This window comes from Anomaloglossus baeobatrachus, chromosome 4, assembly GCF_048569485.1.
Source record: "Anomaloglossus baeobatrachus isolate aAnoBae1 chromosome 4, aAnoBae1.hap1, whole genome shotgun sequence".
In the NCBI taxonomy this organism is placed as follows: domain Eukaryota; kingdom Metazoa; phylum Chordata; class Amphibia; order Anura; family Aromobatidae; genus Anomaloglossus; species Anomaloglossus baeobatrachus.
In genome coordinates, this window is record NC_134356.1 from 705,266,204 (window position 1) to 705,289,322 (window position 23,119).

Genomic DNA, 23,119 nt, shown 5'->3' on the forward strand with positions numbered 1-23,119 from the left:
GGTCCAGCCCCTCCAAGCCTAGGGCCAAGGACCCACCGCTGACAACGGTGCAGGAATCCCCTACCGTCCCGTCAGAGGCCGCGCCCGCCATTCCTGAGGTCCGGAAGGTTCTGTACCCTAAACGACAACCCGTCAAGGGGGTTTCCGTCCCCATTAGATGTTGGTGATGCCAGCGGGTGGGACATATGGAAGCCCAGTGTCCACTCACCACGGAGCCCATGGATTGTGGGGTTACCCGGCGGGGTTCAATGTATGCTCAGGTGGTGTGTACCGCTGACCTGGTCTCCCCAAAGACGGAGCCCCACTTGTGCCAAATACAGGTGAATGGATGTCTGGTTACAGGATTGTTGGATTCCGGGAGCTTAGTGACCCTTGTGCGATCCACCTTGAGGGCTAAAGTAAAGGCCACAGGACGTACCGTGGGGGTGGTTTGCATACATGGGGACCGCCGAGACTATCCCACGGGGATTGTCACCATCACAGCACCTTGCGGTCAGGTGCAACATGAGGTGGGACTTCTTAACACTCTTCCTTATGACGTGATCCTAGGAAGGGATCTGCCCTATTTTTGGACTTTATGGAGGGGACCCCCTAAGTCCCCTCAGATATTGGTCAGTCCGGGACCTGAGCCCTACAATACTGAATCCGGGACGCCTGCCGTAGGGGTCACCATGATAGGGACAGAGTGTGAACCCGATAGGTCACCCCTAGAGGTATTGGCAGGAGAGGCTGAAATGGTCGAGCCCATCCCGGAGTTGGAGGCGTCCCCGGATACGTTTGGGACAGCCCAACTCCAGGACCCTACGTTAATACATGCCCGGAGTCGGGTGACAGTAGTTGACGGGGTGGCACAGCTGCCCGGTGCCCAGGTAAGGTACCCCCATTTCGCTCTTAAGCAAGATTTACTCTACCGGGTAGATGAAATACGGGGCGTGGGGGTAGAGCAGTTGGTGGTGCCCCAGCCGTATCGCCGGCGGGTCCTCGACTTGGCTCATAAACACCTGATGAGTGGCCACCTAGGGGTCAAGAAAACGCAGGAGCGAATATTGCAAAGGTTCTATTGGCCCGGGGTTTTTGGGGAGGTAAAACGGTTCTGCGAAACCTGCCCGGAGTGTCAGCTTACCGCACCCCTGACCCATTTTCGCAGTCCGTTGGTACTGTTACCCATTATAGAAGTCCCTTTTGAACGGATAGGGATGGATCTGATGGGGCCCCTCGTAAAGTCCGCTCGAGGGCACCAACACATCCTAGTGATCGTTGACTATGCCACCCGGTATCCCGAGGCGATACCTCTCAGACATACTGCAGCAAAGCTTATAGCTCGGGAGTTGTTTGCTGTGTTCTGCCGGGTGGGGTTGCCCAAGGAGATCCTTACGGATCAGGGGACCCCATTCATGTCTAAAGTGACCAAAGAGCTATGCCGGCTACTCCAGATCAAGCAGTTGCGTACGTCTGTGTATCATCCTCAAACGGACGGTTTAGTCGAGCGTTTCAATAAAACCCTGAAAACCATGCTCAAAAGGGTGATTTACAAAGACGGGAAAGACTGGGATATGATGCTTCCCTATTTGATGTTTGCCATACGAGAGGTGCCACAGGCATCCACGGGGTTTTCGCCTTTTGAGTTGTTATACGGGCGACATCCCCGGGGATTGTTGGACCTGGCAAAGGAAACATGGGAGCAAGAGCCCACCCCCCATAAAAGTGTGATTGAACACATTTTGGGTATGCAGAACCGCATAAGCGCGGTCATGCCAATTGTGAAGGAGCATTTACAGGAGGCTCAGGCCGCGCAAAGCGGCCGCTACAATAGACAAGCCACCATGCGGACCTTTAAACCCGGGGATCGGGTGTTGGTATTAATCCCCACGGCGGAGAGTAAATTCCTGGCTCAGTGGCAAGGCCCCTACGAGATAAAGGAAAGAGTCGGGGTGGTCAACTATAAAGTATTGCAGCCCGGTAGGCGGAAACCTGAACAAATATACCATGTCAACCTATTAAAACCTTGGCAGGAACGGGAAAGCCTGATGGCTGTTTTTTCCCCATCTCCCTCCTCTTCGAGTCGTTCACCTCCGGCTCCAGCGACCTCCGGAGAGGACGAACCGGAAGTAAGGATTGGAGAAGCCCTCACCAAGACTCAGAGGCGAGAGGCTAGACGGTTGGTTCAGCAGAACCCCGATGTCTTCTCCGAGCTGCCCGGTAGGACCAGTCTGATACAACATGACATTGTCACCGAGCCTCACCTGAAGGTACGCCTGAAGTCATACCGGGTACCGGAGGCTCGACGACAAGCCATATCGGAGGAAGTAAAGACAATGTTACGCCTGGGGGTCATCGAGAAATCCCGGAGTGAATGGGCTAGTCCCATTGTCCTAATACCAAAACCCGATGGCTCCTTAAGGTTCTGCAATGACTTTAGGAGATTGAACGAAATATCCAAGTTCGATCTCTACCCCATGCCCCGGGTGGATGAGCTGATTGATAGGCTGGGACAGGCGCGATACTTCACCACGCTCGACCTGACCAAGGGGTATTGGCAGGTGCCACTGACGGAGTCCGCCAAGGAGAAAACCGCTTTTGTTACGCCAGAGGGTCTCTTCCACTATGTTGTCTTGCCTTTTGGGTTGCATGGCGCTCCGGCCACGTTCCAGAGGTTGATGGACTTAGTGCTGGAACCCCACCAGGCGTATGCATCAGCGTACCTTGATGACATCATTATTTACAGCTCCGATTGGCAGACCCACTTGGAACAGGTACAAGCGGTGGTGGACGCGCTTCGAACAGCCGGATTGACAGCCAATCCCAAGAAATGTGCGTTGGGACTCACGGAAGCCCACTACTTGGGCTACGTGATAGGCCAAGGAGTGATTAAGCCCCAAATTAACAAGGTTGAGGCGATCCAGAAGTGGCCTAGACCCCTGACCACGAAGCAGGTTAGGGCCTTCCTGGGTATCGTGGGGTACTACAGGAGGTTTGTAAAGGATTTTGCGGGACTATCAGCCCCCTTGACGGACCTTCTCAAAGGCAAGAAGTCCGTCATGGTGCGCTGGACTCCGCAGGCCGAGGACTCCTTCCGGGCCCTGAAGGGGGTCCTGTGCGGACAGCCCGTTCTTGTACACCCTGATTTCCGGAAGGAATTCATAGTACAGACTGACGCCTCAGAGGTCGGCCTGGGGGCAGTGCTGTCTCAGGTGGTTCAGGGGGAGGAACACCCCGTCACCTTCTTAAGTAGGAAGCTCACCCCTCCCGAGCGGAATTATAGCGTAGTGGAGAAGGAGTGCCTGGCGATCAAGTGGGCCTTGGAGTCCCTACGCTATTACCTGCTGGGACGGCAGTTTCGCTTGGTGACGGATCACTCTCCACTGGTCTGGATGAGGTCCGCCAAGGAACGGAATGCCCGGGTTACCCGGTGGTTCCTTTCTCTGCAGAACTTCCGGTTTACGGTTGAACATAGGGCCGGTGGGTTGCAGGGCAACGCCGGTGCCTTGTCCCGCGGCCCGTGTTTGATGGCGGGAGTTCAACCCCGCACGCTTGAACTGAGGGGGGGGGTATGTGAGACTGTGACCGGGGTTATCTATGACGGCCGGTATGTCTCGCCCCGGTTGTGCTCACTCCATGATAGAAAGTAAATCCACTCTAGGGTTAATGCTGTTTCCCTACAGGCTGAAGGAAGGGTTAAATGGAAACAGGAACAAGGGCAGGTGTGCCGGGTGTGAGGGAGTGAACAGAACTCCCTGAGCTCTCTGCTGGAGAGGCACATGTATATTGTTGTGGACTTTTTGGACATTAAACCGTGTGCTGTGAACCTTAATGCCTGGATCCCGTGTCTTCTGCTGCGCAGCCGACCGTGCTACCTCACAGTACTTAATTGTAGAACATTGGGTAAAACAGACACAGAAAAAGACTTGGGTGTATGGGTGAATGGTAAACTTCACTTTAGTGGACAGTGTCAGGCAGCTGCTGCCAGGGCTAATAAAATAATGGGATGTATTAAAAGAGGTATAAGTGTTCATGAAAAAAATATAGTTCTACCTCTGTACAAGTCACTAGTGCGACCGCACTTAGAATACTGTGTACAATTCTGGTCACCGATATATAAGAAGGACATAGCTGAACTGGAGAGGGTGCAGAGAAGAGCCACCAAGATTATTAGAGGAATGGGTGGGCTGCAATACCAAGACAGGTTATTAAACTTGGGGTTATTTAGTTTGGAAAAACGAAGGCTTAGGGGGGATCTAATCACAATGTATAAATATATGAGGGGACAGTACAGAGACCTTTCCAAAGATCTTTTTACACCTAGGCCTGCGACTGGAACACGGGGGCATCCGCTACGTCTTGAGGAAAGAAGGTTTAATCATAATCACAGACGAGGATTCTTTACTGTACGAGCAGTGAGACTATGGAACTCTCTGCCGCATTATGTTGTAATGAGTGATTCACTACTAACATTTAAGCAGAGCCTGGATGCCTTTCTTGAAAAATTTAATATTACCAGTTATGTATATTAGATTTTATGACAGGGTATTGATCCAGGGAACTAGTCTGATTGCCGGATGTGGAGTCAGGAAGGAAATTTTTTCCCCATTGGAACTTGTTTGCCACATTGGGGTTTTTTTGCCTTCCTCTGTATCAACATGTTAGGCTACGGGTTGAACTAGATGGACTTAGGCGGGCTTTGCACGTTGCAACATCGGTAACAATGTGTTACCGATGCTGCAGCGATAGTCCCGCCCCCGTCGCACGTTCGATATATAGTGAAAGCTGCCGTAGCGATTATTATCGCTACGGCAGCTTTACACGCACATACCTGCCGTGCGACGTCCCTCTGGCCGGCGACCCGCCTCCTTCCTTAGGGGGCGGGTCGTGCGGCGTCACAGTGACATCACACGGCAGGCGGCCAATTGAAGTGGAGGGGCGGAGATGAGCAGGATGTAAACATCCCGCCCACCTCCGTCCTTCTCATTGCAGCTGGGAGGCAGGTAAGGTGATGTTCCTCGCTCCTGCGGCTTCACACACAGCGATGTGTGCGGCCGCAGGAACGAGGAACTACATCGTACCTGTCGCACCCCCGGCATTATGGAAATGTCGGAGGCTGCAGCGATGATACGATAACGACGCTTTTGCGCTCGTTCATCGTATCATCTAGAATTTACACACTACGACATCGCAAGTGACGCCGGATGTGCGTCACTTTCGATTTGACCCCACCGACATCGCACCTGCGATGTCGTAGTGTGCAAAGCCGCCCTTAGAGTCTCCCTTCAACCTTAAAAACTATGATACTATGATACAAGCTGACACAGTGATTGCAGTTCAAAGTCTTTACTCACTGTCCGATAGCCGTCCACAGAGTGCCTAGATACCTAGATATAATGTAACAAACAGATACCGTGGTATCTCACATGTTGTTCTTTCTCTCCCTTAATTTTATGTAAGATCTAATCTCATATGATTATGTACTAAATAACGATTTTATGTTTATAACAGTTCGGTGTTATATACATCTCTCATATATTGTCTATCCATGCGCTCTGTTATTCCTATACTGATATATATTTCTCTCTTCTTTGCAGAAACGCTAGTTATATTGGATAGCGAGCACTAATCAATACCTCCATGGATAATTGCACCGCTCCGTATAACCTATAAGGCACCTTGGATAGATCACCCTGACTCCTACTCACAATCACGCACGTATACGGAGCTATTGTTTATTTTCCCTAACGCTGGTCTCTCACTGTCACATGATTCCAGCCCTATGACGCTCTGCCAGTGAGTCGGGCCTGGAACGCGCAGTGCGCAAGCGCGGTGTGCGCTCCACACACCCGACTTCCTGCGTTCCACACACATGAAGTGACGCCCATGTACCCGCCTACACTTCCCATTTAACCTCCCCACGCTGGACACAGCTCACTGTGCAGGACCCCTCACACGGAATACACGTCCAGCGGTGGTTAGGTGAGTTATGGTAACCGACCTCCCTGTCTGTCCCTTATCTTCATATCCTAAGTGTTTTAGAACTGCTCTATTTCTCTTCTCTCCCTCACTTATTAAGGCCACGATCATATCTTCCCTCCGGTTATACCGGCTCCACTCCTTCATTGGGCCTGATAAATAGGTAATATGACATTCTGCTGCATTTTTAGTTTACTTTTATCCTGTAGTTAACTTGTCCCAAAATAAACTCTAGCCTTCATTATAGAGGTGTCCTCAATCTTCCAACACATGCTGGTGTGCTTTACAGCTGACACAGTCCACAGCCTTTACCACTTTCCTGCAGGTAATAGCCATCTTTGGTACAGTATTGTGTGATGGTTTCATACCATAAATTGATTTATTATGTAGTCCTCTTACTCCCTTGTCTAACTGTTGGACGTACATTTTTTTCTCTCTCCATATGTGGAATCTGGATCTATCAACAGCACCATTATGTGGTTATATCATATTCAGTAAAGTGATCCAATATACGCTGTCTTATTGTTGGCATCATATTCATAGGTATCCCCTTTAAATTTTACCATGATATTATGTATATTTTTACTGTATTTTTAGGGTAACCTCTAACATAAGATATATGATTTTCTTCATTGATGTTCTTGGACCCCCCCTTTTTTCACTACTGCATATAGTCCTAGTACCTGCATCAGTGCTCCAGCTGCAGTGTGCATCTATCACCTGATAGTACCAAAGAAGTTACAGGTATTTAGTATTCCACATACCTTTCTCTCTTTCGCATGTACTCACTAATGTACACATCACGCTGATACAAAGCAGGCTCCGCTAACATATGTGTTTTCCATTATAGTGAAGGTCATATGAGAGACTCCCTACAGTATCTTATTGCCGGCTTATCAGCCAAGTGTTTCTATTTTACCTATAATTACGTGGTGCGTGACTTATTTGGTTGTCCTGGGCTTTGATGCCCTTACTTTCCTCCTGCTCTTCATTTTCTCCTTCTGCCCCCTTACCCTTTAATCTTTTCCTCCTCTTTTTGTCTTTTCTTTTACCTCTTTATCTTTTTCACCGTTATCTTCATTTTATTTCATTCTTTTCTTGACACTCTACATGGTCAGTCTTCCATTGACTCAGCCGCTCGCACGTCATCACTCCTAGTGGGAATTTTTCATTTAATTTTTCATTTAATTTTTCAATTTTTTATTTTCATCTATTTTCCCAAATCTCTGACTTGCATTACCTCTTTGGATTATGATATCCTTATCCTGGAATGTACTTTTGTAACCGGACACATGGTATCTCTACCTTCTTATGATATCCTTGTCGACTGATAATAGTGATGTTGGATGCTGTTTTGCATTGTCATGAAATGTATATTTGATATTGATTTTTGTTGTCTTTATTACTATCAGATAAAAGTCCATGCTGACGAAGGCCTGTGGCCGAAACGTCAATTGTTTTTGGACCAAGCACATGAATGTAATGAATACTGAACAAACCTGATCAATAAAAAGAAATTTGCATACTAATTACCGTACATTTGCTTTTCTGGGAGTTGTAGTGTGCCAGGGTTATCTCTCCTCTATATGTTTTTTACCCCTGAGCACCTATATTTCAGTGACGCAGAGCTTCTCCTCCATGGGTACTGAACCCTGGCATCACCAAAGTGCACACTGATATCCGGCTTTCACAGATTTTAGTCCATGTTACTTGGGCCATCATTAAGAAGAAATCTCATGGCAGAGAAAGCTTACCGCCCTTTATCCACAGACCTTCCTCAGTCAGCTGGCTGCCTGCGTCTTGCACTCCACTCCTTGTTGGTTCGCTTGTTCCTGTAGGGATTTAAGAACACAAGGAGTGACAGAAGTCACTGACGTGACAGGTGTCACCGAGATATGGTCTATATGCATGGTAAAGGATTCCTCAACTCTAGGCCCGTTCACTGCTTCTTGGTCAGCTGCACCTGTGTGGGGATCTCCATCCGATTCCATCAGCTCAGATCTAGACTTTATCTTCAGCATACCTAGCTCATTTGACAACGGGAAAGATCTACATCCTACATACACATTTTGACTCTTACCTACTACTGCTCCACCCACTTAGAGAGACATTTACGTCACTTCCTCCTGTACCGATAGGAGGGGAGGGAGTGGTTCAAATATAGACTACCTCATGTTGTGCAAACTGTAGCATATCCAGTGCAGAATTGACCACCATCTTGTTCCATCTATAAAAACAAAAACTAAAAGAAATATGCATTAGATCATTCTTATAACAGACATATTTCATAGCAGTCCAATAAACATGACATAACTATTGCAAAAGAAAGGCCAGCTTTAAAGCCTATCCAATATGTCTGCTGAACCTTCTACTGCTGGAAAAATATAATAGATATCTACTTCCCCCTTTTTATTTTTGTTTTTATATACTACTTTGGCAAAATTTATAATTTTATAACAGCAGATAATATGATGATCCAACCGATGAATAATACTTATACATTGCTGGGGAATTTTGAAATTTTACAATGGACAACACGGTTCGTATATATTTTGTATCTACAAAAGAAAGGAAACTAATTAATATTGGCAGTTTGTATGCAAAAATACAAAACAAAAACATAACCATAAAAACAAAAAAACTAATTTGTATATTTTAAGAAATATAATTTTCCCTGCAAAATTAATTCAATTATTTAGGTATTAGCAGAATACTATTGATAATCTCCTGTAAAATTTTGAACTCTAAAGATTAAACAAAATTTACCCCACCAGCTGGAAAAAGCACTCGTTAATACATAAGACACAAACAGCGTTGTAAATCTACTGAAACCAATTTTTTTTTTTCCTTCTCTTTACAACTTGTGATAAGTACACCTTCCCACACATCCCTGCGGGCTCATGGCCCCCACCTGTCCTTTAGGGTGCGCGATGTTAGAATGGCTGGTGGGAAAAACAGATATAAGAGGGGCCATGGGCAGAACTTTCATTACAGAAATATGTAAAATATATCTCTGTACTGTATTAACCAGTAGAGATAAAACCTCTACAAAAACATATATTACAGAAGCTTAAGATTGATGGGGTGGAATGGAAAGCATCATTAGAATGGGTGGCTTGGGACTGTAAATCACTGCAGCAAAAGGGCAAGCAGTCCGGGCTCCCCTTTGTGTCATTAGGGAAGGTTGGGGCAGACTCGTGAGTGCAGCCCAGACTGTGGGCGGTATTTTGAGAGATTTTCTTGGGCTGATTTAAAGGGATACTATGGGAAAAGGCACACCAGGCTTCAGGTGGATCATTACTGGATCTACAGGGAACACCTTTATTGTGGATTTATATGCTGCAGGTTTTGGTTACGGTTTTGAGGGTACCTAACCACAAATTGGGATTGTGGGGTACGACACTCTTTCCGATAGTGACCGGGCTGGCCATAACGCCAACAGGTTAGATATTGGCTTCGTTGGGTTTGTTGATAGTTGCCACAACGCTTATTAGATCTATTATTGGACTGGTGCGGATTCACAACAGGGTTTGGTTACTGTTGGATACGCTGTGGCTTTAAGGGCCAAAAACTGTCTCCCGCTTTTACCTTGGTGAGATTAACAAGGTCCTTCAGAGCAGCTAAATAAAACTGGTGGGCCTGTAGCATTTTTCTATAAAATTGCATAGGGTTAATTTTGGGATCTGGCAGGCAGTGTATTAATGCCGCTGACTGGGTGGTGTTGAAGGGGACATATTTGAATGAGGGCTGTTCTTCGTCAGGTTTGGGGTAAGGCTCACTATGTGTCGTAGGGGAAGGAGGGGGATCCAGGGGGAGGGGATTGGTGACTGCGGAGCGTGATGTCAGACTGGCCTGTGGGGGGAGAGACGGCATTGCAGGTACAGGAGAGGCCAGGGGTATGGGTGTGGATAACAGCTCCTGAGTCTGCTCGGTTGCTCTCTGATATAGGGGAGGCACATAGTAACCTCCTCCCGGAGTTAAAACAGGGAGAATTGGGACAGGCTTATGGCCGTGACTTAGATATGGGCGGTGAGCTGCAAAATTACAACCATCTCTCCAGTCTGTGTTTTGGTAGCCACACTGGTAACATGTGCAGCTGGATGGATCTTATGGGGACGGTTTCTCAATTGGTTCGTCTGGATAGATAGAGGCAGGAGTGGGCAGGGTCAATGTGAGAGTTGTGGGGGATGCCTCTCCTAACTGTGAGGTGGATACTGGTACAGAGGGAACTAAGGCTGGTGTGGGCAGTACAGAAAGAGTTAAGGGATTTTGGCCAGTGGGTGGGGCTGCAGCATCTGTGAATAACTCCGGAGCTTGTCCAGAATCAGGCTGCGAAGTAGCAACAAAACAACCTTCCTGAGTGCCCCCAAAACCATCCTCAGACTTGGGTAACATATAGGAAAACACATCTCCTCGCTCATCTTTATCTTTGACCTCAATATATCCTTTTGATAGCAATATCTGCGTTATTCTTCTAAACAATTCAGCATCAATTAACAAGTAATACTCTGAAAATCTCCGGGGCATGATGCACAGCTGAACTGTCTCCAGCATGTGCCCCTCCCTAAGGAATGTTTACTAAATCCATTCTGTGAATCCTCAGGTTTCTCAACCTTGTCTTCTCCGTTCTAAACATTTTTGCTATCTTGGTGGTGTCTGGATTACACTAATTTATGACTATGTGGTGTGCGTTACAGCCCGGCTGGAACTTAAGGCCACACCTCTATACTAGCTGGAAACCCCTCAGCTATATAGTAATAAGAGTATCCCATGTCACGGAGGAGGGGTACAAAATGTGTTCCCTCCGGACTTGATCAGCTGTACCAATATTTTTTATTGTCCTAACTCACTATCTTCGGTCACGTGAAAAGAAAATTTTCCATGTCACGGAGGAGGTCGTACAAGAATGAATATGCACATACAAAAAAGTCCCGGCCTCCGGACTTGGTCAGCTGTACCAATATTTAAACGTCCTAACTAGTCTATCCCAGTGGTCTGTACCAATTCTTAAGTATGGTCTGTCCCAGTGGTCTGTGCCAACTCTTCCCAGTTGGTCTGTCCCACCGGTCTGTACCAGTCCTAATCCCTACCTTCGGTCACGGGAACCCCCCGCGTCTTTAATTACAGACCGGGTTAGTCTAACTAGCTATATCAGGCCACCACTGTCTTTCCTGCCCTAACAACCGTCCTCTGGATCCCGTGTGACACTTGATCCACACCTCAGGGCTGGGATCATGCTACTGAGCCCCAGCGGGCATCACCCCTGAGTCACAATCATGTACCTTTTAACATCGATAAGGACACACATCCCGTCACTCCCTCCTCTCCAAACCAACCACAACGGTAGTGAACACACAGTATGCAACACTTACCCATGTGATGGAGATGATCAGTCTAATTGGAGCGGAGGGAGATCTCAGTCCGTGACATCCAAACCATCAGTATTTCGAGGTCGGCAATGCGTCTGTGGAAGGGCTCCACGCTGGTGCGCCAAACTGTCAAGTGAGGAATTTTGGGTGAAGACTGCTAATGGTATCTTCATACAGGGAATCCAGAGACGGTGCCGTATTAGCTGTATATCAGTGCCATCAATGTATCAGACAATGAACACACAGACATGTTCTCTCCTTCAGCCAGCATCATCAACTGAGCTCGTGTATTTGAAGAAACCCAATTATACAGTTTGCATCATTAACCTTGAAAATACAACACAGAGTTTAAGGGAGTGTTTCACTCCTCAATTTCTCCCAGCATGCTGTAAAACACATCTTTGTTCCTAGTACATTCTTTCAGTGTGAACACTACTGATAAGACTTTTACTCATCATTAAAAGACTTCCATTGTTTATACATCTGTTCACTTATTCTTGGTAACCCCTTCATGACTATACAGCTTTGAATTATATTATAGGTCTGTGCAATTGCTACATAGACAGACAGATAATTATGCTACTACATCTATATTTTGATTATTTACATACACAGATATTCTTATTACGTTAAAAACAAACAAGCTGTAGCTCAGACCACCTTCACACTCTACTATCCCACCATCAGACTCTACTGTCTCCGCCATCGGACTCTACTGTGCACCACATGAGGTTACACAATTTTTGGCGTCACGAGCAGGATGTTACCTTTGTGCCTTATATTCACTGAAGGGAGTGGTTATATATATTATTATATAATAATATAGTGAAGGAAATTGCTGAGAAAATTACCTCAGAAAGTGTCAGTCTTTACTGCCTTAAAGAATTGCTACTGCGCCACAGCTGTTGTTGCAAAAAGAGACTGTACACAAACCAGTGGCTGCTTTATTGGAAAAAGTGACTCCTAAGCTAAATTTTCCTCCGATGCACCCGGACAAAGAAGGGAGAGGTGGCAGCAGCCAGGAAGGAAAGAGGGACTACTGCATCACACATACAGTGCTGTAAGGAGATCGAAGTGACGAGCTGCAGTCCATCGATTTCTGTGGCTCAAGCAATGCCATTAACAATGCCATGATACTTTGGGGCACCCCGGCTCCCCAGTTATAATGGAGAACCCCACACATTAACTGATTTTAAACAGAAAATGCAGGCAATGTTCAGATTGTACACAGTCAGCCCGGAACAAAAACTTGAGTTATTGATTGGTCAGCTAGGGGGTGCTGCACTAAGGGAAGTGAAATCTTGGCCTTGTAGTGTAGGAAAGAATGCAGAGCAAATACTGGACAGGTGAGTTATATCTGAGACAAGAACCCTGCCAGAATTAAAGATGCGGTTCTTTGGAAAAAAGTAGTAGTCTCATGAATCTTTAAACGACTTTCCTTACTTTGCAGGAAGCTTGGCGCATCCTTAAGCTGGCTGATCCCTCTGAAGCTATTAATTCTGACCAAATTTTAAAAGAATAATTTATTGAGGGTGTAATGTCTAACCCTACCAAGTTGAGAATGCTGGCACTACAACATCCTGATAGTGATATTTTGGATTTTAAAGAGACTGCCATAAAAGTATTAACTCCAAAGGATGCATATGTAACACCCCTTTAATCTGCCGCTGGGGCAGGGTGTTCGGTAGTTCTCACCTTGATATGACACAGTGCCTCCACCCGAAACTTGCTAGGAGCTCTAGGGGAATGCAGAAGGTTCTTTGTCTTCTGCTAGGGGTCAACTCAGGAAACCCCTGCCCACGCTCCGTACACACTCACAATAACTGAGGTTAGAAAATGTTAACAGGTTTATTTGCAGGAGGATGAAAAATGGCAATTGCAGGGTAAAAGCAAATAACAGTGAACAACAAGATATGTTATGCAGTATTCTACAAAAATGCAGGAGGGGCTCTTTGTATAAGACCTGAAGGTTAGGGGTAATACTTCCTCTTTACACAGTCGCTAACAGCTAATGCTAATATATCTTCAGCCCTTACAAGGACTATTTTGGATTCTGCAGCAGGAACACTATCTCATAGAACGAACTGCACTGCCCCTATACCTGTTTCTAGGATTTACACAGTCACTAATATCTAAATAGTTTCAGCCCTTAGAAGGACTAGTATTAGTTAGCTGGAAAAATGCTGTACCGCACACAGTAGAGTCTAGCTACACCAGCCGCTCCGGAACACACTATGGCGGCAGCCTTATATAGCCCCTATGACGCTGTGTAGCCAGGCCAATCACAGTAACACCACAACAAAGATGGCTGTGGCATTACTGTGAGGGCAAGCAACATCAGATGTGTTCATTGGCTGGAAAAAGGCGCCAGGAAGTCCAGAAATGAAAATGAAAGTATCGGAGCGAATACCATATTAGCCATCGGATACCGAATACCTCGCATACCCCATTTGTCATGATGTATTTTACCTTCTCACTGTATTTGCTGTAATACTATGTCAGGATGTGATGTCACTTTCCTTTGGTTGTACTTACTGAACACTTTGAAATGTCTTGGGATGTAAGTAACCATACCTTCCCCCCATCTCCTGTGTCTCTGGGCCCATAATGCAATTATCTCTTGTCCACACAGCCAGGGGAACTTCTCATTGTTTCGTAAGCAGTGGATAACGCCAACTATACAAACCTGTAGACATCTCGGAGCCAACCTTCTAGAATCTTCTAGTGGGCCCAACCATTGCATAGACCCCTACCCTTGAGGGGCGGCCCACGAGCTCAAACAATTCACTCCTGTTTCTAAATGCAGTTGGGAGTTGAGTTTTTGAAGAGGAAGGGAGCGAGATCTGAATCTGCGGACAGACCTCGCCGTCCAGTGGATTGTGTGGGATTTCTGGGACTCTGAAAAGGACTATTACGTTGTGATCTGGCACTTTGGATTATCGGGAGGTGCCCCCGAATCTGTTTTATTTGGACTTGTCGTGTGCTGTTCCTGTATTCCTGTTAGTAAACCTGTTGGATCATCCTCGGCCTGTTGTCTCTCTTTGCTCTGATGTACACCCCGTCACAAACTGGTGGCAGCAGCGGGATCAGAGCAGAAGAAATGGAGGACAACAGCCAATCGACGTCTGAAACCAGAACCTCAGGATACAGGAACTGGACTGTGGCGAGTCTACAAACAAAGGCCCGTGAATTAGGTGTCGACTACAAAGGACTCTCTAAGGAGCAACTAATTGAGGCATTGGAACACGCTTGCCTGCAAGATGGCACCGAGGAACAATTTCCACAGCAAGGGGAGCAAAGACGGGAGTCGGAGGTGAATACCCAAAAAAGTCAATGGGTTGTGTGGTACAAGGAAAAGATGGCACTGCTTGGAGATGAGGCCACCATAGAAGATAAGAGGGAGGCCATGCGTGGAGCTGAAGAGAAGGAGCGCAGGATGGAGGAGATGGCATTGCTGGATAAGCAGCTCGCTGTGGAAGCCGCGAGAGGTTCCAGACAGACTGTAACCCCAGCACCCATCATGAGGGAACTTCCCAGAGTGTCCCGCAAAGACTTCAAGCAGTTTAATGAGGCTGCTGGTGACATTGAGGGCTTCTTCCAGGACTTTGAGCATCAGTGTCGATTAATGGAAGTCCCAGAAAGGGAGCGCGTCCGGCATCTGGTTGGGCTCTTAGAGGGTGGAGCTGCTGCAGCCTATAGAGCTATGGACCCTCGGTGGAACTGTGAGTATGCGGATATTAAACAGACTATTCTAGAACATTATGCTGTAACGCCAGACACTTACAGGACTCAGTTCCGTACTCTAGCATGTGATGAGGAAGTGTCCTTCAAGATGTATGCCCACAAACTCAAACATCTGTGGCATCGTTGGTTGGAGGCAGAGGAGGCCTTAACCTTGGAGACCGTCCTCCAGGTCCTCCTAAAAGAGCAGTTTTACTTCAAGTGCCCCGCTGAGATCCGGGAATGGGTGCGTGAAAGGAGACCAGCCACTGTGGAGGAAGCTGCAGCTCTAGCTGATGAGGCTCTCACCATCAAGCCTCAGTGGAAAAAACTACTACCCAGTGAGAAAAAAAACACCAACCCCCCAACGCTGGTGGCCCCTGGTCCTTCTGGCCCCAATGTTCACCATCACCCTAGACCGTCAACTCATGGGGACCTTCGTGTGACTGTGCCTCGCATTACTCATGCTCCACCTTTGGGAATACGACGCGGAGGAAGAATCCCAGAGCGCAGATGTTATGGATGTGGGCAGCCTGGGCACATGCAATTCCAATGTCCAGGTGTTCGTAGACAGAACAGCTACAGACCGCCTTTGCCTGTTCATTACCTACAGACACCTTCACCAGGAGAAGAGCTGGATTCTGTGCCTGATGACTTGCCAAGTGACTCAGATATCCTGGCTCCCCTACCCGGAGTCTATGGGGTGCGAGCTCCAGCCACCTGTTCTTCTGATCTTCAGGACAAACATCTACAGGAGGTCGTGCTGGATGGCCAAAAAGTTGTTGGCTTCCGTGACACTGGGGCTTTCCTCACCATAGCCGATCCCCGAGTAATTCAACCACAAGCAATTCAAAAGGGACCAGGAATTGCCATTGAACTGGCAGGAGGTACCCAGAGATATATTCCAAGAGCGAGTGTGACCCTGGATTATGGCTTTGGGGCAAAACAATGTGTGGTCGGTGTGATGAGCGGCCTCCCTGCAGACGTTCTTCTAGGAAATGATGTGGGGAATCTTCATTGCCACTTTGTCGGTGCGGTAACCAGAAGTCAAGCCAAGAGAGCAGCCCATGTGGACGTGTACAACCCATCCATGGAACTGAGGCCACCAGAACTGCCATTACAGCCGGTGAGTGATTCTTCTTGTGGGGATAATATGAATGTTACTTGGGATAAAGTTCAGTTTAGACAAGAAGTAGAGACTGACCCCACCCTTGCTAGTTTTAGAACTCGGGCTGAAATAGGGCAGCTAGGGGAAAACGGAGAAAGAATTATCAGAGAAAATGGACTTCTGTATCGGGTTGCCAATGCCGACTCCCTAGATAAGCCCTGGACTTATAGCAAACAGCTGATTGTTCCTCAGAAGTACAGAATTCCCCTATTACACCTGGCTCATGACATTCCTACGGCTGGCCATCAAGGCAAAACCCGCACCGAGAGACGATTGACTCAAACTTTTTATTGGCCGGGGATTTCCCAAGCAGTGGCGCATTTCTGCCGAACTTGTGACATATGTCAGCGTAGAGGGCGACCCGGAGATCACCCAAAGGCACCCCTGCAACCGCTCCCTATAATAGAAGAACCCTTTCAAAGAGTAGCTGTTGATATCATTGGACCTCTGGCTAAACCAAGTAAATCTGGAAAGCAGTACATTCTCACTGTTGTGGACTACGCCACCCGATATCCAGAAGCCGTGGCCTTGTCAAGTATCTCTGCAGCCAAGGTGGCCGAGGCCTTGGTTATTATTTTTACCAGAGTAGGATTCCCCAGTGAGATCTTGTCGGACCAAGGCTCCCAGTTTATGTCAGAGTTGGTCCAGTGTCTGTGGCGCACCTGTGGAGTACGAGCGATCCGAACGACCCCGTATCATCCCCAAACAAATGGACTTTGTGAACGATTCAACGGCACTCTGAAGAATATGCTGAGGGCCTTCACGGACCGAGATTCAGACTGGGAGAAGTACCTACCCCATCTCTTGTTTGCCTATCGGGAAGTTCCCCAGGAGTCCACTGGGTTCTCCCCCTTTGAACTACTCTATGGAAGAAAGGTCCGAGGACCCTTAACCCTGCTCAAGGAATACTGGGAGGGGCAAGTTGAAGATACAGGAACCCCTGTTGTCCCTTATGTCCTAAAGCTGCGAGAAACCTTGGCCCAACTTGCTAGTTTTGCACAGAGTCATTTGCGTATGGCTCAAACCAGACAGAAGACATGGTATGACCGTAACGCACGCTATCGGGAGTTTGTAGAAGGACAACAAGTCTTAATGATTGTTCCCCATCGGCAGAATAAACTGCAGACCACATGGGAGGGTCCCTTCCGGGTTCTCAGAAAACTGAATGATACCAATTACCTTCTTGCTTTAGATGATCAGGGGCTAAGGCAAAAGACTGTCCATGTGAATATGATTAAGGAGTACCATGACCGGAACATTCCAATGATAGCAAGCTGTCGGTTGGCTTCAGAAGATGGTCAAGAGGATGAGGACTCTCTACCTGATCTCGTGGAAGCAGCGAGAGCCCCATCCACTGTGGAACAGGTTCCCCTGGGAGATTACCTGGACTCCTTACAGAAAATCCAGATGCTGGAAGTGCTTCAACAGAGACGGGCTGCTTTCTCATCCCAACCAGGTCGAACCACCGTCACCCAACATCATGTGGACACTCAGGGCATCCGTCCCATACAACTGGCTCCTTACCGGGTACCTGAATCAGTTCGAAACACCATGCAGCACGAACTGGAGGAGATGTTACAGCTTGGGGTAATCCAGGCCTCCCATAGCCCTTGGGCCTCCCCTGTGGTGTTAGTACCCAAGAAGGATGGGAGTACTCGATTTTGTGTGGACTATCGGCGACTAAACGACCATACCGTCAGCGATCCTTACCCAATGCCTCGTATTGACGAACTTCTAGACCGACTGGCTGGGTCCCGATATGTCACTACCTTGGATCTCAGTAAGGGATACTGGCAGATCCCTCTAACGGATGAAGGGAGAGAACGGTCCGCTTTTATAACCCCCTTTGGTCTGTATGAATTTCTAAGCATGCCTTTTGGAATGAAAAATGCCCCGGCCACCTTCCAGAGAATGGTGGATCAGATCCTCCGGGGATGTGATGACTTTGCTTGTGCCTACTTGGATGATATCGCCGTCTTCAGCCACACATGGGAGGAACATCTGAATCAAGTAGCCATTATTTTGGACCTGATTCTTGCAGCCGGCCTAACTATTCGACCCGATAAATGCCAATTGGGGATGGGGGAAGTCCAGTACCTAGGACATAGAGGGGGAGGAGGGAAGCTCCGACCTGAGCCTGCCAAAATCCAGGCTATTAGAGACTGGCCTGTACCCCAAACTAAGAAACAAGTTATGGCTTTTCTGGGCACTGCCAGTTATTACCGAAAATTTGTTTCTCATTTCAGTACTGTGGCCAAGCCTCTTACCGACCTGACCAAGAAAACAATGCCCCGGCTGGTGATCTGGACTCCAGCCTGTGATGAGGCTTTTAACCGGCTGAAGGATGCTTTGATCTGCGATCCTGTCCTGGCTGCTCCAGACTACAAGAGGAGATTCATTGTGCAAACGGATGCCTCTGCTTATGGACTGGGAGTTGTCCTCAGCCAGGTGAATGCAGCTGGGGACGAGCACCCCATCGCCTATCTCAGCCGGAAACTGCTGGACCGAGAAGTGGCCTATGCAACTGTTGAGAAGGAATGTCTGGCTGTAGTGTGGGCCCTTAAGAAACTACGGCCGTATCTGTATGGACGGGAATTCACTGTGGTTACTGATCACAATCCCCTCACCTGGCTGAACAGAGTCTCTGGGGACAATGGACGCTTACTGCGATGGAGCCTGGCTCTGCAGCCCTATAACTTTACCATACAATATAGAAGGGGCAGCCAACACCAAAATGCAGATGGACTGTCCAGGCAAGAGGAGCCTTGAGTCCTGTCAGCCATGCCTGTGTGTACTTAACCAGCGACCTGTAGAGGTCCCTAGTACGTACACAAGTTGGGAGGGGAAGGAATTGTCATGATGTATTTTACCTTCTCACTGTATTTGCTGTAATACTATGTCAGGATGTGATGTCACTTTCCTTTGGTTGTACTTACTGAACACTTTGAAATGTCTTGGGATGTAAGTAACCATACCTTCCCCCCATCTCCTGTGTCTCTGGGCCCATAATGCAATTATCTCTTGTCCACACAGCCAGGGGAACTTCTCATTGTTTCGTAAGCAGTGGATAACGCCAACTACACAAACCTGTAGACATCTCGGAGCCAACCTTCTAGAATCTTCTAGTGGGCCCAACCATTGCATAGACCCCTACCCTTGAGGGGCGGGCCCACGAGCTCAAACAATTCACTCCTGTTTCTAAATGCAGTTGGGAGTTGAGTTTTTGAAGAGGAAGGGAGCGAGATCTGAATCTGCGGACAGACCTCGCCGTCCAGTGGATTGTGTGGGATTTCTGGGACTCTGAAAAGGACTATTACGTTGTGATCTGGCACTTTGGATTATCGGGAGGTGCCCCCGAATCTGTTTTATTTGGACTTGTCGTGTGCTGTTCCTGTATTCCTGTTAGTAAACCTGTTGGATCATCCTCGGCCTGTTGTCTCTCTTTGCTCTGATGTACACCCCGTCACACCATTATCCGCCGGATACCGAATAGTGGCGAATACATTCGCTCATCCCTAATAATGACCTCTCTGTTTTGTCTATTTCTGCTCAGACACATGATGTACCTGAATTTTTGTCTGCTTGTCTAATTTCATTGATGTGTTTAATGAGACTAAATCTGATTTTTTTAAAACCCCATAGGGAATGTGATTGTGCTATTGAATTATTGGCGGGATCCAAATTTCCTAAAGGAAGGATTTTCAATTTGCCAGTGCCTGAACATGATGCAATGAGGAATTATATTAAGGAGTCATTGGAGAAAGGTCATATTAGACCGTCATCTTCCCCCCTTGGTGCAGGCTTTTTCTTTGTGGCCAGGAAGGATGGATCATTGAGACCCTGTATTGATTATCGCCTGCTTAATAAAATAACTGTGAAATATCAGTATCCATTGCCTCTGATGTCACCTCAGACTTGTTCTCTAGAGTAAATGGTGCTAAATGGTTTACCAAACTTGACCTTGATACTACTGAGGGGCATTTTGAATACTTAGTGATGCCTTTTTGGCTCACTAATGCCCCCTCCGTCTTCCAGTCATTCATGAATGATACTTTGCGGGAGTTTATTGGTAAATTTCTGGTTGTATATTTGGATGATATTTTGATTTTTTTCTGATTGGAAGTCTCATGTTAAACAGGTTTGTACTCTTTCAGGTACTCAGGGACAATGCATTGTATGTTAAGGGGTCTAAATGTCTCTCTGATGTACAAAGTATTTCATTTTGGCATTTATTTTGTCCCCTTTTTCTATTGGCATGGATCAGGTCAAGGTTCAGGCCATTTATGAGTGGGTTCAGCCGACTTCTTTGAAGTCCCTTCAGAAATTTTTGGGTTTTGCTAATTTCTATCGTAGATTTATAAACATTTTTTCTAGTATTGTTAAGTCTTTGACTGATTTGACTAAGAAGGGGGCAGATGTTGAGAATTGGACTCTGGAGGCTATTAAGGCCTTTCAAGAGCTTAAAGATAGGTTTACCTTTGCTCCAGTCCTGAGGCAACCGGATACAGTACTTCTCTTCCATTTCAAGTGGAGGTTGATGCCTCAGAGATTGGAGCTGGAACTGTTTTGTCTTAGAGAGATCCTGTAACTTCTAAGATGAAACCTTGTGCGTGCTTTTCTAGGAAATTCTCTCCATCTGAACAAAACTATGATGTGGGTAATCGTGAATTATTGACCATGAAGTGGGCTTTTGAGGAATGGAGACATTGGTTGGAGGGAACGAGACATCAAATTGTGATGCACACCAATCAAAACAATCTGACTTATTTTGAATCAGCCAAGAGACTGAATCCTAGGCAGGCTAGGTGGGCCTTATTTTTTACTCGCTTTGATTTTGTGGTCTCTTTTCTTCCGGGTACCAAGAATGTTAAAGCTTATGCCGTCTCTAGAAGTTTTTTGGCTGATTCACTTGATGTTGGTGAGCCACCTGCCATCTTGAATGATGGGGTGGTTCTCTCTGCTATTTCACCAGATTTAAGGTTAGAACTTGAAAAGTTTCAGAGGAAGAAACCTGAGAAATGTCCTGTAGGTAAATTGTATGTCCCCATCAGTGGAGGAGTAGAGTTATGTTCAAGGTTCATTGCTCGGTCTTGGCTGGTCGTCCAGTGATTTTTGGTACTAGGGATTTGGTGAGCAGGTCTTTTTGGTGGCCTTCTTTATCTAAGGATGTTAGGGATTTTGTTCAATCTTGTGGGATTTGCTCAAGATCCAAGTCTTGTTGCTCACGTTCTAGTGGGTTGTTGTCACCATTGCCTGTACCCAGGAGACCTTGGACTCATATTGCTATGGATTTTATTTCGGATCTTCTGGTTTCTCTTCAGAGTTGGTTCCTTTGTTTTTTTCAACATGTGGTTCGTCTCCATGGGATTCCTGAAAACATTGTGTCGGATAGAGGGGTTTAGTTTGTGTCTAGGTTTTGGAGAGAATTTTGTTCCAAATTGGGAATTGAGTTGTCCTTCTCTTCTGCTTTTGATCCTCAGACCAATGGTCAGATTGAGAGAGCAAAGCAGACTTTGGAAACTTATTTGCGGTGTTTTGTATCTGCAGATCAGTATGACTGGGTTTACTTTTTTGCCATTGGCAGAGTTTGCTCTTAATAATAGTAGTAGCTCTGCTACTTTGATGTCTCCTTTTTTCTCTAATTTTGTGTTTCACCATAGGTTCTCTTCCAGGCAGGTTGAGGCTTCAGCCTGTCCGGGAGTTGATACTGTGGTTAACATAATGAAACAGATTTGGGATCAAGTAATGGTCAAATTGTTTTTGTCACAGGAGCATGCTCATAGGTTGCCAACTGGCGAAGGACTGTTGGTCCCCGGTTTAAAGTGGGGGACATGGTTTGGCTTTCCTCTAAAAATATTCCTATGAGAGTTCCTTCCCCTAAATTCAAGCCAAGATTTATTGGCCCTTACAAGATTTTGGAAATCCTTAACCCTCTATCTTTTTGTTTGTCTCTTCCCGAATCTTTTAAGATTCATAACGTTTTTCACAAGTCTTTGTTGAAGAGACATATTTAACCTTTAGTTCCTACTGCTGCACCTCCTGACCCTGTGTTGGTAGAGGGGGATCTGGAGTATGAAGTAGAAAGAAATTTGGATTCCCGTCTTAATAGACGGAGGCTTCAGTACCTTGTCAATTGGAAAGGTTACGGCCAGGAGGACAATTCTTGAGTATTCGATTCGAACATTCATGCTGTCAGATTGATTTGTGCCTTCCATCATGCCCATCCTGAAAGGCCTAGTGGCTCTGGTGAGGGTTCAGTGACCCCCTCCTCAAGGGGGGGGTACTGTTGTGAATATCATCAGACATGGTGCTGTTCCCGGGAGTGTTTCTGGAGTCCCTCTGGTGGCTAGTGTTGGTAGTGAGTCTGATTCTGCATCTGTCGCTCAGACAGGTGTAGGTGATGATTGCTGCTTCAGGGAGCCTATGGAGTCCAGCCTGGGAGGATATAGGAAGGCAGTTTTTGTCTAACCTTTGCCGGTGATAATTGTTTCTGCTCCATGTGAAGATTAAGGCTTTTTGCCTTTCCCTGTAGGTTCTGGTTTTGCTTTTTTCTTCTCCTTTTTGGATTCTCCAGGAATGATTTCTACAGCAGCTTTTTTGTTCCTTTTGCATCGGTTTTGTCTCATGTCATTCTGAGTCTGCAGCTATGTCTGATAAGTATTTTGCTGTCTTAGGGTGGCATCACACGCTATGATATATCGGGCGATATGTCGTCGTGGTCACGGATTCCGTGACGCGCATCCGGCATCGTTTGACATATTGTAGCGCATGACAGCTACGAGCGACTGTTAACGAGCAAAAATACTCACCTTATTGTTGCTCGTTGACACATCGCTCATTTTCATAAAATCGTTCCTCCTTCTGCGCGCCGGTTGTTCATCGTTCCCAAGGCAGCACACGTCGC

At 46.8% G+C, this 23,119-nt stretch overlaps 1 protein-coding gene across 2 annotated transcripts in view; it reads left to right on the forward strand.

Moving 5' to 3' along the window:
* LOC142304428 (sodium/potassium-transporting ATPase subunit beta-2-like) overlaps positions 1-23,119 on the forward strand; it is a 307,300-nt gene that overhangs the window by 120,463 nt on the left and 163,718 nt on the right. For both annotated transcript variants that reach the window (XM_075346773.1, XM_075346772.1), the window contains exon 3: positions 5,577-5,961. The gene's annotated coding sequence lies outside the window, so the exon portion shown is untranslated. The remainder of the gene's footprint in view (positions 1-5,576; positions 5,962-23,119) is intronic.